Source organism: Ovis aries, chromosome 23, assembly GCF_016772045.2.
Source record: "Ovis aries strain OAR_USU_Benz2616 breed Rambouillet chromosome 23, ARS-UI_Ramb_v3.0, whole genome shotgun sequence".
NCBI lineage: Eukaryota > Metazoa > Chordata > Mammalia > Artiodactyla > Bovidae > Ovis > Ovis aries.
The window spans coordinates 48574249-48591068 of NC_056076.1; the positions used below are offsets into that span (position 1 = coordinate 48574249).

Here is a 16820-nt window from a genome sequence, read left to right on the forward strand (position 1 = left end):
GCTGGGAGCAGACAAATGTCAACTCCAGAGAAGGGATTCCTTCTCCATCGAGTCATGGCAGGCTATGGATAAATCACTGTCTGCACCTCAGTTTACCTCATCTGTAAAATGAAAGTAAGATTTCTAATTCTGGTTATTTCACAGATTTGTTGGGAGTCTCAATTTTACGAATATGTGTGACAATGCTTTTTTTTAGAGTGAAGTGTTAAGTCAAGGGGGAAAAAAATAAAAATCCAGGCGCTTGGTGCCAGGATCTCCTCTCTTTGGCTTCCTGTCTAGAAGACAGCATGAAGTGAGAGAGAAAAAAAATCTCATTTTCTTGTGGATGAGGGATGTGGTCCAGGCGTCAGAGAACCAGGGAGGGGCACGTGAGCCCACAGCATCTGCATTTAATGCCCCCACGCCCACTGAGGTAAGGGGGCCTGGGGGCCCTGAGCCAGCGCTGCAAGCCCTCCCAGGGTCATGCAGCTCAGCAGCAGGGCAGCCTGTCGGCGGGGACTCTCCTCCACGAGCTGCTCAGAGAAGACTCTGTTATGTGGCTGCCGTAACACAGTGCCACTGTCGAGGGCCTTACACAGGACGGGTTCATTTGCTCGTGACTCTGGAGGCCAGGAGTCCAGGAGCAAAGGCTGGCTTCTCCCAAGGCCTCTCTCCTCGGCGTGGGGATGGCTGCTTCTCGCTGTATGCTCACAGTGTCTGTGTCCTGATCTCTTCTTGTAAGGACACCAGTTGTGTTGGACGAGAGCCCACCCTAATGACCTCACTTTACCTTAATCACCTCCTTTAAAGGTACTGCCTCCAAAGGCAGTCACATTCTGAGGAACTGGGTGTTTGGATGTCAGCATATGAATTTCGGGGAGGGGGCACAATTCAGCCCTTCATACATATATATATATATATTTTTTTTTTTTCTTTTCCCAAAATTTCCAGTTTTAAGTGGAAAGGCACACTCCTGGAGGAAAAAGGGATTGAGAGTTGAAAATTCCTGGGAGCTTTTAGAGACCTGATTTTGGGGGACATGGGCACCATTGAGCATTGTGACAAAGCAAACATAGATTAGTAAATGATTTGGTGCTCCTGGCAAACTTGAATTAGATTCACTTATGTAAACTTTCATAAACAACCCCCTCCCCCGAATTTCAAAAAAGTGCAATTATCTTGCTTTATGCAAAACTTCTGGAGAAGGAAATGGCAGTCCACTCCAGTACTATTGCCTGGAAAATCCCTTGGACAGAGGATAGGCTACAGTTCATGGGGTCCCAAAGAGTCGGACACGACTGAGCGACTTTTATATATTATATTTATATATGCAAAATTTCATAACAGGTTTCCTTTAAATCCTCAACCTCACTGGTATACTTAAAAAGTGATTTAACACCATGTGATTAAAGTACTACGTTTGCAGAGCCTAGCCATTAGAGTCAGGGAGACAGCCTGTAATTAAAATTTTGCTGAACCTTCCTCTCCCAAAGACCAGTTCAGTTTACAGCAGTTGACGATCAGAACAGCTGAAAAGCACCAGTGGGTCTCCTGTGCCTTCAGCTCTAGGAGAGCAAGTACCGGGATCCGACCAGGCTTGGGGGCAGGGGGGGAACACCGACCACTCGGCTCCCGCCTGGTAATTGGACGTCTGCCCTACTGTCCTAGCGGCCAGCCTTGAGCCTATACTGGCAGCCACCTGACCTCATCCTTGACCTCTGTCTCTAGGGGGCTGTGATTCTGGGCCCTGGTTAGTGAGAGGGCCAGGAGACATAGGTCAATGAATGGTGAGTATTATCCAAGCCTGATGTTAGCGATTTCCACCTGCAGATATTCACTCTTGCCAAAGCTGCAGACGTGGCCAAGTTGACCAACTCCCAGCCCTCCCCGTAAACGGAGCCCATTCTCCGGAAATAGGAGAGGAAGCCACGAGGCTCCTCCCCACCCCGCAGAGAGGAGGAGAGCACGTGTAACCAGGGAAGTGCCCGTGTGACTGATCGTCTGCAGGGAGCCGTGACGTGATTGTTACAGCATACAAGCTGACCATTATTGGGAGGAAGAACACTTGTCACCCTGGGCCGAGGAGACTGGACTTTAATAAAGTCAGTTGCTCGTTGGGTATGAGATTCTGTCCTTCCATCATAAATATTTATTAAGAACCTGCTGCATGCCAGAACTGGGCTGTGCACAGAGGGCAATGTGGCAGTCTGCTCTGGCCGGAGAGTCTTCAAGAGCATTTCTAGAAGTTGAGTACTTTGTCCCTGCTCTGAAGGGTTGCACAGACTAGTGGGGGAGCCAGACGTTTACACACAGAGTGGAGGGAGATGCCCAAGGGACCGTGCAAGGCCTTGGAGGGGTGCCTGGCCCAGCCCCGGAGTCAGGGAAGGCTCCTAATGGGAGTGGTGAATAAACTAAGAGGTACATCAAAGGATGCAGGGGAGTAGGTTTGGCCAAGAGGTGGGGCAGGAGTGTTGAAGACAGAAGGAACATTATGTGTAAAGGCCTGGTGGTGCATGGGTGGGGTCTTCTAAGGATACAGACTTGGAGGAGAGTACAGGGAAGTGAGGATTGGGGCTGGAGTGTTGATCAGAGGCCAGGGTGTGAAGGCTCCAGATGGAGATGAGCCAGACTTTGCCCCACATGTTTGAGATGCACTTTGGGGCAAGAGATCTGGGCCAAGTGCCTTGGGCTCAAGGGACCACAGTGCTGGGCAGTCTGAACTGAGCCTACACTTAGCCCCACTCCCCCGCCCCCATACCTGGTGCCCTGAGGGCCCATTCAGTCCCCTGATTGGCATCCAGGTTGGAGGATTTGTTCTTTGATTTTGCTGTGAGGTTTTTGGATGGCCTCCTTCCCTTCACACTGAGTTGCTTGGCTCTTTCTTGGACTATGGTGCCTCCATGTCCCTTCACACCAATGCAGATCTCTTCAGAGCCTGGCAGCCTTTGTTGTTTAGGGAATGTGCTAAATAAATCGCTTCAGTCACGTCTGACTCTTTTCGACCCTATGGACTGTAGCCCGCCAGGCTCCTCTGTCTGTGGGATTCTCCAGGCAAGAATACTGGGGTGGGTTGCCATGCCCTTCTCCAGGGACTCTTACCCTCCCAGGGATCAAACCTGCATCTCCTGGTGCTCTTGTGTTGTTGTTGTTTTTTTTTTTTTTAATTTTAAAATCTTTAATTCTTACATGCGTTCCCAAACATGAACCCCTCCCACCTCCCTCCCCATAACATCTCTCTGGGTCATCCCCATGCATCCTGGTGTTCTTGTACTGCAGGCAGATTCTTTGCCACTGAGCCACTGAGGTATGCCCATTTGTTAGGGTGAGGTGAAAGTGAAAGTCAGTAAATGGTGTCTGACACTTTCCAACTCTCTATAGTCCATGGAATTCTCCAGGCTAGAATACTGGAGTGGGTAGCCTTTCCCTTCTCCAGGGGATCTTCCCAATGCAGGGATCAAACCAGGTCTCCCACATTGAAGGCTGATTCTTTACCAACTGAGCCACAAGGGAAGCCCAAGAATACTGTAGTGGGTGGCCTATCCCTTATCCAGGGGATCTTCCCGACCCAAGGATCGAACCTAGGTCTCCTGCATTGCAGGCAGATTCTTTGCCAACTGAGTTATCAGTTCAGTTCAGTTCAGTCACTCACTCCTTGTTGACCCCATGGACTGTAGCATGCCAGGCCTACCTGTCCATCACCAACTCCCTGAGTTTACTCAAACTCATGTCCATTGAGTTGGTGATGCCGTCCAACCATCTCATCCTCTGTCATCCCCTTCTCCTCTCACCTTCAATCTTTCCCAGCATCCGGGTCTTTTCCAATGAGTTGGTTCTTCGCATCAGGTGGCCAAAGTATTGGAGTTTCAGCTTCAACATCAGTCCTTCCAATGAATATTCATGACTAATTTCCTTTAGGATGGACTGGTTGTATCTCCTTGTAGTCCAAGGGACTCTCAAGAGCCTTCTCGAACACCACAGTTCAAAAGCATCAGTTCTTTGGTGCTCAGCTTGCTTTATAGTCCAACTCTCACATCCATACATGACTACTGGAAAAACCGTATCTTTGACTAGAAGGACCTTCATTGGCAAAGTAATGTCTCTGCTTTTTAATACGCTGTCTAGGTTGGTCATAACTTTTCTTCCAAGGAGCAAGCGTCTTTTAATTTCATGGCTTCAGTCACCATCTGCAGTGATTTTGGAGCCCCCCAAAATAAAGTCTGTCACTGTTTCCCCATCTATTTCCTATGAAGTGATGGGACTGGGTGGCATGATCTTAGTTCTCTGAATGTTGAGTTTTAAGCCAACTTTTTCACTCTCCTCTTTCACTTTCATCAAGAGGCTCTTTAGTTCTTCTTTGCTTTCTGCCATAAGGGTGTGTATCTGAGGTTATTGATATTTCTCTTGGCAGTCTTGATTCTAGCTTGTGCTTCATCCAGCCCAGCATTTCTCATGATGTACTCTTCATGTAAGTTAAATAATCAGGGTGACAATATACAGCCTTGACGTACTCCTTTCCTGATTTGGAACCAGTCTGTTATTCCATGTCCAGTTCTAACTATTGCTTTCTGACCAGCATACAGATTTCTCAAGAGGCAAGTCAAGTGGTCTGGTATTCCCATCTCTTTCAGAACTTTCCACAGTTTATTGTGATCCACACAGTCAAAGGCTTTGGCATAGTCCATAAAGCAGAAATAGATGTTTTTCTGGAACTCTCTTGCCTTTTCAATGATCCAGTGGATGTTGGCAATTTGATCTCTGGTTCCTCTGCCTTTTCTAAATCCAGCTTGAACATCTGGAAGTTCACAGTTCATGTACTGTTGAAGCATGGCTTGGAGAATTTTGAGCATTACTTTACTAGTGTGTGAGATGAGTGCAATTGTGCGGTAGTTTGAGCATTCTTTGGCATTGCTTTTCTTTGGGATTGGAATGAAAATTGACGTTTTCCAGTCCTGTGGCCACTGCTGGGTTTTCCAAATTTGCTGGCATGTTGAGTGCACCACTTTCACAACATCATCTTTTAGGATTTGAAATAGCCCCCAAATACCGACTTGTCCTGGAAATTCCGGGGATCGAACCCAGGGCCTCATGCATGCAAAACATGCAGTCTAAGTCAAAGGAACCCACCCATGAGTGTTGGTTAGTAACAGACACCAGAAATAGCCAGGGCTTTATTTATCTCTGTATGTCTCTCTGTATGCCTCAGAGAGGCCTGGAGATAGGCTGGCCAGAGCTGGTATGCTGATTCTATGGGCCTTCAGCCACTTCCGTCTTTTTGTAACACTAGCCTCTGTATTTGGCCCTTTTATTCAAGGTCACCTCATGATCCAACATGGTTGCTGAAGTACCAGCCATCACACAGGGTCATTCTGGAAAGGAGGAGGAAGAACTGGAATCAGTTTTCATTGATCACTCCTGTCTGCAAGGGAGCCTGGGAAATGTAGTTCTTCAGCTGAGTACTTACCCAAGGTTCTGTTAGTGAGGACGAGTGGGGGAATGGTTGTTGATTAAGCAGGTAGCAACCTCTGCCATGGCACGTAACAGTGAGCCAAGGAGGGCAAACAGCTCCCTGAGGGCGTGCCTCTGTGTTCTGTACCATCTGTCTGGCACCAGCACCCTGTGGCACAAAAGGAGATGCTGCTGCTGACGGGGCAGATGAATGAAAGAAGACACAGGGGAAACTCCACTTCTGATCAGTGGTCAATAAGCCCACAGGACCAAGCATCTCAGAGAATAGCAGAACCAGGGACTGGAGGCCTAGCCCCACTTCAGACTTGGACACGCCATTTACTTTTTCAGGCCTCAGTTTCTCCCTCTTCAGAAAGTGGAATAATCCTACTCCGAAAGGTTAGTGACAGGGATGAAACGAGTCAGTATACATAATTAAATGGAGGTTTGTGGTGGTGATCTGTAGCTTGTTTAGCTTCTCAGATGCTTCCCCTCCCTCTAGGTAAAGTCTAGAAGATGAAATTACTTTGCTGAGCTGAATTACATATACTGACTTCTCTTCTCATAGAGTCTACCCCACCCACCTAAGCCATAGGAATCATAATATCCCCTTGTGTTTCCAGACATCTTTCTTATGAGGAACTCAAAACCTTGATTATCTCTGGACCATCTAATGTTCCAACATATTGGGAGGGACAAGAATTTCTATTTATATCTGGAAAATGGGGAAGTAACCCACCTGGGATCAGAGCTGCAGCTAAAACCCAGAGCTCTTTCTCCTGAGATAGTATAATAATATTTACAAACTTTTCTTTTTATTTTTTTTGGCTGCATGGCTTACAGGATCTTAGTTCCCCAACCAGGGATAGAACCTGGGCCCTCGGCAGTGAAAGCACCAAGTCCTAACCAGTGGCTTGGCAGGGAATTCTCCAGATCTTTTGGCTTAGGTGGTAAAGAATTTGCCAGCAATGTGGGAGATCTGAGTTCAGTCCCTGGGTTGGGAAGATTCCCTTGGAGAAGGAAATGGCAATCCACTCCAGTATTCTTGCATGGAGAAGTCCATGGACAGAGACACCTGGTGGGCTACAGTCCATAGGGTCACAAAGAGTTGGGCATGAGTGAGCAACTAACTTTTTTTCACTTTGTTTTTAAAGCAACAGATGCAGCTCTTCAAAATAATCCTTCGTTGGGGACCTTGTATGCAAAACAGGAAACAATGCCATTGGCTGTCCCTGCCTACAAGTCACCTCCCTGAAAAGTGCCCCTGACTCCCCGCAAGACCCCTTGGTGGGCTGTCCTTGGTCCTTCAGGAAGCATCCACTTCTGCAGCTGCCCAGTGCTTCATGGGTTTGAGTGCTCTGGGCAGTCACAGGAAGTAGAAGCCCAAGCCCTCCCCTTGTTTGGGGAGATGAGCGATTTGGTCAGCACGTGACAGTACATAGATGTCATCACACCTTGGCTTGGTTCCAGCCTGGGATGGAGACCCTCATGGTCCGGCCCCATCTCCCCACCCAGGCCAGAGTCATCGCCCATTCTCCCAATGCTTTACCTTAAAGAGGTTCTCAAGTAGTTCTTTCATGCTTGAAAGAATTATAAATTGTGTGGTATAATCATATACCCCAAATATAAGTAATTACAACTTATTATCCATTTTTCCTTTCATATTTTTGAATGCTTTCGTATTGTGTTCTTGCCAGGCTGCCTAACTTTTTAATGAATCTACCCTTGTATGCTCATCCTGCCTTTTTGGGGGTTCACATTCATTATCTAATAGAAATTTAATTTAAAAATTTTGTTTGAAGAAATAATACGCAGTTAAAAAATAAAGTCAAAATAAAAAGTAAAGCAACAAGCCCAACATCCATCAACCAATCTGTGGATAAACAAGATGCGGTATATCCATACAATAGAATATTACTTAGCCATAAAAAAGGAAAGAAGCTGATACATGCTACAGTTTGGATGAACCTTGAAGACATGCTAAGTGAAAGAAGCCAAACTCAAAAGTCAGGTATTATATGATTCCATTTATAGGAAGCATCCAGAATAGGTAAATCCATGGCGACAGAATGAAGGTTGGTGTTTGGCAAGGGTGGGGAGGTTGGGGGAATAAAGAGTAATTGCTTGATGGGCGCAGGGTTTTCTTCTGGTGTGATGGAAATGTTTTGGAAATAAGTAGAGATGGCAGTTACACAACAGTGTGCACGTAAGAAATGCCCCTGAATTGTACAATTTAAAATGACTGAAATGGTTAATTTCATGCTATGTGAATTTCATCTTAAGAGTTGAAAGAAAAAAAAGATAATCTGTGAATTATGGAAATGCTGTTTTCACCTTGTCCTCATCCATTTGTCCCTTCCTTTTTGCCTTCTTATTCACTCCCTGGAGGTAACAGTTTTTGAAGAAAATTTTTGTTATTAACAATTCCAAAAGATGTAAAAATAGACAGAATTGCATTAACATCATGAATTACTGTACCTACCGCCCAGCCTCCTCAGTTCTTATCTCATGGCCATGCTTGATTCTTTTCTACTGTTCATACATCTGTCTCTGGATTATTTGAAGCAAATCCCAGACACTATTTTACTCACAAAAAAGAAATCAATATATATCATAAGGTAAGGTAAGTCGCTTGGTCGTGTCCGACTCTTTGCGACCCCATGGAATGTAGCCTACCAGGCTCCTCCCTCCATGGGATTCTCCAGGCAAGAGTACTGGAGTGGGTTGCCATTTCCTTCTCCAATATATCATATATATCAGTAAATTAAAAAAGTATATAACCGTAATATATACCACTTTCAATAGTATTTTGTTATTCCTTCCGTTTTCCCATGCACTCCAAAAAATACATTCTGATTTTTTCTCCCCTTTCTTACATCAGAGGGACCATCCTGGAATTCTGTTCTGTACCTGTTTCCTTTCACCTTATGGCTAACACTGTATAGATCTTTCCTGTGAATCCGTGCACAGGGATCTTCCTTGTTTCTTTCTGTCATATGACTGTATACTAGTTTATTCACCCAATACCCTGCTTCTAGTGATTTTCAGTCTTTTTCTTCAGATAGTCTGAGCAGGACCCTGCAGATTAAGCGATCAAAGGCAAATCATATTTGGCTCACCGTCTTGAGAAGCCTGGAGTAGGCAGATTCTTCAGAGACACAGAACCGTTAGAGAGAGTGAGGGAGAGAGAATTCTCCTGGGACTAGCTTGAGCTTCCCTCCACCATGGTGGTCTCAGTGGACGAGGCCTTGTTTCATGGTGGCTGCTTTCCCTCAGAACACAGACACGAAGGCCCCGAAGTCTTCAGTCTTAGGCCTGGAAAGAGTATAATGTTCCTGCTGCTGCTTTGCTGAACATCCAGTAGCATCCATCCCTATAGGGAACGTAGTGGAATCTCTGGATGCTCAGGAAATGTTAGCCGTTTGATTAGAGTAGTGGACTGTCTTGAGATCTGGCTCTTGGGATAACTTCCTGTGTGACTTAGCCCAAGACCTACGCCTTCTCTGGATCTCTAAATGGGGCTGATAGAAATAATGCTGCCAGGTCTAGGTCCAGATGAGATAAGACAATAACAGCTATGAACGGTGTTGGCAGCTGGGTGTGGCAGGGTATTGGAGACCTCCCTTCCTGAAGTTCCCACCCCCAGAAATGGGTCCTGCCTCTGCTGCAGGGGGCAGAATCTAGGGGTGAAGGAGGTGGGTCCTGGTGCTTCCTCCTGAGATGTCCAAGCAGGCCACTGGGCAGGTGGGCGGGTAGGATTTGAGTCTATGAGGGACAAGGGGCAAGCTTGCTGCTTTTGTTGCGATCCATCAGCGGCGTCATGCCTTTTACATCTTTTCTCGTGGACCCTCATTGCGGCTCTGTAAGGCAGTGACTCTTTTGCCCCTTGGAGAGCTGTCCCCATGGTGACGGAGCGGAGGGACAGCCAGAATTCCAGCTTAGGCCCTCGGGGCTCCAAACCCCATGCTCTTTGCCCACAAAGCTGGCTGGGAAGAGAGACGCTTGGCAGAATACCAGAATTTTCCTTACTGTGAACACTGTTGCCTCTAATTAGATTAATTTTCACTTTTCTTTTGCCTTGGAGGGGGTTGATGATGCAGCGGGGCTACAGCACTGCTCCGCGAGCAGAGGTGTGAATGCTGGTGTGAGATCCTCTGGGCCGAGAAGCAGTCAGCTCTGTATTTACTTTCCCTCCCCGAGCCCCGTGAAGGAGCCTCGCCTCAGCCACAACAGGCAGGCATGGCTGATGGAGGCCCAGCCTCTTGGTCAGGCTCTCCTCCCCTGGAATGTCGGGACTGTTAGAAATGCTCCCTGTCTGGCATGTGTTTCTAGAAACGCCCTGAGCACGGGTCTGTGCTGGGTTGTGGCCCCAGCCCCAAGCCCTGGTTAATCCGGGGTAAATAAAGCACCCACTTATGTAGTCTCCTCTCTCCAAGGTAAACTTTGGAAGTCAGGGCTTTTGCCTGGATTAAGGCCTTAGCAAATGAGCGTGCTTTTCCAATTACAGTCTTGCTTTTTCACCACAAGGGGCCAACAACAAACATTTATGGAGGGCCCAGGGCATGTGCCAGGCAGGCCTGCGCTGGACAAATGTGTGTGTGGTGGAACTGAGCCTCAGACAGGACTCACTGGTGAATAATTCCAGCCTGTGGACTGTCCCTCCCTGACCTCGGAGAGCAGGGCCAGCACACATGGTGCCCAGGTGTTGCCCGCCTGCCCTGGCACCAGAGGGTGCTAAGGAGTGGGCCTGCATTCTGGGAGCTGTGGGTGTGCAGTCACTCACTCCAAGGTTGCTCCAGGGCAGTGCTGACCTTTGGAAGGGCAAACAAGTGGCCTCTGGGGCTTTGCCAGGCCACCCGCCAGCCCGGGAAAGACACACTTCATACAGCATGGTGTTTTCCCCTTCTCCTTGGGCCTGACCATCTCTACTGGGAAACCAGAAAGGTATAGCATCTTACAGTACCTGGGGTGGTGTCAGGCCTGCTGGTACCTTACGGCCCTTTCCTGGGACCAGCCTCTCTGTTCATCTGCGGGCCTTTGCCCGTTCCCCTGCGTCGCTCCGGCATCCTCCCCTGGGGCCCACTCCTCACCCCTCTCGCTTTCCGAGTTCTCTCTCCATGCAGTTCTGTCCTTCAGCCAACACAAACGCCAGAACAAGGAGGCGAAAAGCCACCTCGAACGGAGGCTCTGCTCGTTTCCAGGTTCACATGCCAGCGGAGGCATAACCATTTAATCGCTGACACCGTCTCCAGTAGGACCACATAAACCCAGTCCTGTGGAGGCCTTAAGTACAGGATTTGACGCAAACAAAGGAAATGGGACATAGGTAGGATTTGGGCAGCTCAGACGCACCTTTTATATACTTCTGCTTAGACTCTGACTCTCTGTTCTTTGTAAGCTTTGGTGCTGGGGGATTTCAGGGCTTGTCTTGTATGTGGTTTTGGTTTCTGCCTTCCTCCATCCTGGAGCTAAATAGTCTTAACAGGTTGAAATTGCTGATTATTCTTAAAACCTTGAGAGCCGCTGGGGTGGCCTGTGTGATGGGAACAGTTCGTGTCGCATGGAGCCCCGGGGAGAGCGATTTGAGCAGGGTTGGCCAAGAGGAGTCGGAGTTCTGCATGGGGAGGGGGTGTGACCTAAGCTGGCAGGCCTCAGTGGGTGGTCAGAGCCAGGGCCTTGGTTCCCCCAGGAGGAGCGTCAGCTGCCCCGCGCCCCCTTGGCCTGGGGACTCCGAGGCATTGCGGGAGCTCGAGGTTAGAGTGATGAGGAGAAAACCACAACAAGAAACTGTGGTTTCAGGAAGACTCTGCCTTATGTGTCCCTGCCTGGGGACCAGAGGACGGGGCCAGGGCTCAGGCTTTGAGGCGGGTGGTGTCTGAAGCCCCCCAGGAAGGAAACAGTCCTTTGCTGGTGGTGGTGTTCAGCTGCTGAGTCATGCCCGACTCTTCAGTCTTTTGGGGACCTCATCTTTCACCCTCAGAGATGTTTATCCAGACTGTGGAGCATCCTTCCGTCCATCTCACGTCTCTCAACCTGAACTTCCTTCTGGTCTTCATTTATCTTCAGCTGGGACACCTGGTTTTCTTCCCATTTCTGTCTAGTCCTCATCTTCAGCTGAGATACCCAGTTGTCGTGCCTCAGCTACTTCATGGCCCTCATTTCCAGTCCTTTCCCTTCTATTTTTTTTTTAATAAAAGCTTTCTTGAGATTTAATTCACATACCATAAAATTCACCTGTTCGTTTATTTTTGTCTGCACCGTGCAGCAGGTAGGATCTTAGTTCCCTGACCAGGGATCGAACCCATGGCCCCCTGCAGTGGAAGCACGGAGTCCTAAACCCTGGACTGCCAGAAAATTCCCCAAATTCACCCTTCTAAAGTTGGTGACTTTGAATATATTCACGGTGCTGTGCAGCCGTCTCTTACTATCTAGAGATGTTATTTTCTGGAATCTTGTCACCCAGAACATTTCTATCACCTCCTGTACCCATTTGCAGTCACTCCCGATTCTCCCCAATTCCCTCAGCCCCAGGCAACCTCTAATCAACTTTGTTTCTCTATAGATCTTCCTGTTCTGCACAATTTCCTATAAATGCTGTGACTTTGCCACGCTATTATACATTCCCACTTTAGCATCATGCCGCTCCCCCCCCATTTATTATCCTAAATTTCCCATTTCACAGTAAGAGAAGGTGAGACAGCAGTACTCCATTTTCATAAATTCTGCAGCTATTTCTTTTTATTAAAAAAAAATTGATCTTTTGGAAAAATCCTAAGATCTACCACAATGCAGTCTGAATTATGTAACTAGCCCTGCGTCCAAATTTACACTTTGCTCCTTATATTTGCAGAAATAATTCTTGCCATCCCCTTAGGTTTGGGGGCTTTAGTTTGGCCCTGCCTTGCTCCTCTCCACATTCCGGGAACTTTTCTTCTTAATGTCTGTTCCTTTCTGCTGCCTGAGCCAGGCTGGGCCTGGAGGCTCCCCTCCTCTCGCTGGATTCCTGCAGACTTTCTTTCTGGTATTTCTCTCACCACTGGCACTTCCTCCGAGGGAAGCCAACCAGGAATAAAGAGCAGCCGGCAAGGGGCGGGAGGGCTTTCTCTGCTGGCAAAAAATGGAGCAAAGCAAGTGCCTGGGAGAATGGGGTTCCCATCCAGTTTGTTCCCTAGGGTCAGACCGCCAGCGACCCTTCACCTCATTTCTTTCTTTTTATTGCTCGTGTGGGACTGGGAAGCTCAAGGGTGTGTCCATCCTGCAAGTGTTTATTGAGCTCTAAGTGAGGACTTGGTTCCCAACAAGGTGTTATTACCTGTCACCGGAAGGAAAGATGGCAGGCGGGAAGGAGTTAAGGCTTCATTCAGGGAGAAAGAGGTATGATTAAGTGGCAAAGGGTGTGCTTGGGAGATAAATGCTGGTAAGCTGGAGGTCACTGTGGGCCAGAGCAGGGGAGGCCTTGTGTCTGAGATGGGTGCAGTGGCCCTGCAGGATCGGGTCAGGTTAGACTTGGGTGGAGAGGGTCCCATTCTGGAGGCTGTTCTGCTTGTGAGGATGTCCCGTGTGACTTGGCATCTCGAGGCCAGGAGGAGAGAGGCCTCAGAGTGAAGCTTCCCTGGAAACAGGAGGTGGGGCCTGCGAGCTGTGCTAAGACCAACTGCAGCTACTGGAGCTGTTTGGGGTTGAGTCCTGGGACCTGGATTAGAGGCTCAGTGAGGACAGGAAGGGCCATCAGGAGCTGGCCACGGTTGTCCAGGCAGCTGACACAGAGAGCGCAATGGTGGTGCAATGGATGGTGTAAAGACATCATTAGGAACAAAGAGGAAGGGATGAGAATTGAAACGCTGTGGCAGAAGACTCCTCAGGGCCTTACAGCGTTGGATGAAGGAGGCGCCTGGGTGTGGTGTCTAGTCTTCGTGGTCCTCTGGGTGCCTCCAGCAGGCAGGGCCTCCCTGCTATGCCTCCTGGGTCAGGGTCTCCTCTGTGCCCTGAGTGGGTTTCAGGGGCTTACTGGGCCAGGTGCCCCTGCTGGCTGTGTGCTATGTGTGTGCTTCTTGGTGCAGGGACGGTCTGTTTACCGTGTGTGTGTGTGTGTGTGTGTGTGTGTGTGTGTGTGTGTTAGTCGCTTAGTCATGCCCACTCTGTGACTTCATCGACTGTAGCCCGCCAGGCTTCTCTATCCATGGGCTTTTCCAGGCAAGAGTACTGGAGTGGGTTGCCATTTCCTTCTGTTTACCTTGTGACCTCCCAACTAGCAGGTTGTCAAACAGAAGCTGTGGTAGTGATGGCGGTGGGGGTGGGGGTAAGGAGGACCCGTATTAGTGGAAGTAATAATATCATCATTTGGAGTATTAGTACCAGTAGAGTTAATATCAGCATTTGAGTAGATGCTAGAAAGAAAGAAAATGAAGTCGATCAGTCACTTCCAACTCTTTGTGACCTCGTGGACTGTAGCCTACCAGGCTCCTCCATCCATGGGATTCTCCAGGCAAGCATACTGGCGTGGGTTGCTATTTCCTTCTCCAGGGAATCTTCCCGACCAAGGGATTGAACTCGGGTCTCCTGCATTGCAGGCAGATGCTTTACCCTCTGAGCCACCAGGGAAGCCCTGAGTAGATGGTATATACAAAGCATTTTGCTAACTCTAGGTGATTTAGTCCTTGCTACAGCCCCATGGACCGACCCGATTCTATAGGTAAGAAGACATGAAGGATTAAGTGACAGCCTGGGCTCAGCTCCCAGTCTCATGGCTTCAGACCCCGCGCTCTCGGTCATTCTGCTCCACGCTCTCTCAGAAGAGCAGGTTCTGTCACTGTCTGCTGAACCGCACTGATGGTGATTGTGCCAATTTAGAGCTGGGAGAATGCATGTCAGCACCTCCGGACCTGCCCTTCACCCCCTGTTCAGCCACGCCTGTGATGGAGGGTAGGAGAGGAGAGAGGAAAGTGCTGGAGAGGAAATGCCCACCTTCGGGGAGGCTGGGCAGCAGGACTGCGCAGAGCACAGCCCCAGCCATACCCATCATGTGACCCCCCATCCCACCCGGCCCTGAGGAGAGTCTCCCCGAGATAGCTGGTGGGGCCAGCCATGCTCAGAGCACAGGCTAGATAGGTTCTTAGGCGAGGAAGGACAGAGAGGTGGATCAGGGCGGAGAACTGATGTCCAGCCGGTACTCTGCAGAATTAGATGCTGCAGAAAATTTGAACAAATGCTCTGTTACCTTAATTTTCTCAGAGTATCAAGTATTTAGACATCATAGGGAGGAGAGTGCTAGCAATCCAAGAGAGCTTTGAGTTCAGGTTGCATTGTTCCTAGATTTGTAGATGGGCAGGGCAGGGAGCTGAACTATTTTTAGACGATGTTGCATTAGTTTCGTAATTAACAGACAGCATGCCTGCTGCTACGCACTCTCCTTACTCAACACTTTATTGTAATCGGTGTTTTAATCATCTTCAAACAAGATCCTAAGGTCTGTGAGGGTCTGGAACACGCCTGTCTCATTTGCTGTCCCATCCCCCATGCCGGGCACATGGAGCGAAGATTAATTCGCCTACAGGGGTTGCAGAAGGTGCCGACGACTGGGTAGCTCACTGGTGAAAAGTTTGGTAAGTGGTGGCAGCAGCTTGACCAAAGCATGAAAGGCAGAGGGAAGGAATGTCTGGGGAAGGGCAAGTGACATTGGAACAAAGTTGAGGACTGTTGGAGTTGGAAAAGGCAAGATAGGTCTCAAATATCAAGTCACTTACATCTTTAGGGAATTAGGGCTGAAAACACATGTCGAAAGAACATGCGTGTTTTCTGACAATGGTCTTTCTGCAGACACTCCTAGCTTAATGCAGCGCCTTTGTCAGAATTAGGAAAAGACATTCCTTAGCTTCCTGGAGGAGGACATGGCAACCCACCCTGGTATTCTTGCCTAGAGAATCCCATGGACAGAGGAACCTGGTGGGCTACAGTCCATGGGGTTGCAAAGAGCCAGACATAACTAAAGCGACTTAGCATATCCCTTATCTTGGTGGAAGGATTTTGATGAAAACAACCCCCCCACCCCAGGTGGCTACAGCCTTGCTTCCAGGCACATAGTTTGACAAATGAGATATGAGCTGACTCCCAGCTCTCACTTACTCTCTTGAATAAATGTCTTTGAGCCAGACACAAACTGCACACTGTATGCTGCTGCTGCTGCTGCTGCTAAGTCGCTTCAGTCGTGTCTGACTCTGTGCGGCCCCATAGACAGCCTCCCACCAGGCTCCTCTGTCCCTAGGGTCACCCTTTTGAGATTTAAAGTCTGGGTTTAGGCTCTTGATTTAGAGGACGTAAGATGGGAAGCCTTTCTGTGTCAGTCCTATCTATTTACACCTTTCTCTTGGCCCTATGTTGCTGTTCTTCCCACAAAGGAGGCATTGTTACCACTGGAGGTCAGAACCTTAATGAACACATTGCCCACAGTTCCCAAATATTGGTGCCAGACCCCGAAGAACATTACTCTCACCCAAGGAGCTTATCAAAATGCAGATTCCTGTTCCCCAGACTTACACTGTGTGTAATTCAGGAGGCAAGACAGAACCCAAGAATCTGCATTAATTGATTAATTTTTATGGAACTAGCCTATTTCTTCAGTTTATAGATGAGGAAACACCTAGAAAGGGATGCTGACTGATCTGGGCACATCTGGAGTAGGGTGGGGACCTGACCCCACCCTGCTGATTTTCAGTGCAGGCTAACCTCCTCGCACCTACGCACTCCCCCCACCCCCTCCCACCAGCTTATCATCTCAATATAATAATGATAAGTAGGTGAAAGTATGAATAACCTTGAAGTATGGGTATAAAATGCTGAAGAAATAAGTAACAAAAATTTACCCGTTATTTTCGTACAACCTGAGTCATCTAATTCATGAGAAGTGAAAATCTTGACATTCTAAACAGTATTAATTTGAGTTATAGAATAAGTCATTGTTTTGCTTCCTCCCCAAGCAGTGAGGGCCTTATAACAGTCTACAGAGAATCTTGGCTATGTCAAAAAGCATTATTGATGCATACATCAGCAGGTATGCATAAGCAAAACGAAACAAGTGGGACTACATCAAAGTGAAAAGCTTTCGTATGGCAAAGGAGGCAATCAAGAAGGTGAAAGAGCAGCTTACCAAGTGGGAGACAATCTTTACAAATCATATATCAAAGGGTGACATCCAAAAATATAAGGACTTCATATAATAAAATATCAAAAAACCAAACAATCCAAACAAAAAATGTGCAGAAGACTTGAGTAGACATTTTGCCAAAGCAAGACACACAGATGGCTTACGGGCACATGAAAAGATGCTTAGCACCACCAATCAGAGAAATGCAAGTCAAAACCACAGTGAGGTTTTCACCTCACAGCTGTCAGAATGTGCT

General features: G+C 48.1%; 1 protein-coding gene across 6 annotated transcripts in view; it reads left to right on the forward strand.

The window, feature by feature from the left end:
- CTIF (cap binding complex dependent translation initiation factor) overlaps positions 1–16820 on the forward strand; it is a 326137-nt gene that overhangs the window by 27349 nt on the left and 281968 nt on the right. The window contains exon 2 of one of the 6 annotated variants that reach the window (XM_060405512.1): positions 1810–12798. The exons of the other annotated variants lie outside the window; for them this stretch is intronic. The gene's annotated coding sequence lies outside the window, so the exon portion shown is untranslated. The remainder of the gene's footprint in view (positions 1–1809; positions 12799–16820) is intronic. 6 annotated transcript variants of the gene reach the window in all.